A 225-nucleotide genomic window follows, 5' to 3' on the forward strand; every position below is an offset into this window, starting at 1 on the left:
AATATGTTTACCACGGTAAAAAGTTGTGTTATTAAAATATCTATAACTTTTACATTCGGCCTTTTTATGTAAAATGCATAGTTGTCAAATTTTATTGTAAAAAATCGATTTCTTTGCTGTGAAAAATCGTTTTTTTGGTTGTTAACTTGAGTTAAAAGTATTTTCATTATTTGATGTCAATAGGAAAAAGTTGTATATTTCAAAAATCTACAACTTTTCCATTTA

The sequence above is a fragment of the Cephus cinctus genome, unplaced genomic scaffold (assembly GCF_000341935.2).
Source record: "Cephus cinctus unplaced genomic scaffold, Ccin1 Ccin1_scaffold0583, whole genome shotgun sequence".
Taxonomy (NCBI): domain Eukaryota; kingdom Metazoa; phylum Arthropoda; class Insecta; order Hymenoptera; family Cephidae; genus Cephus; species Cephus cinctus.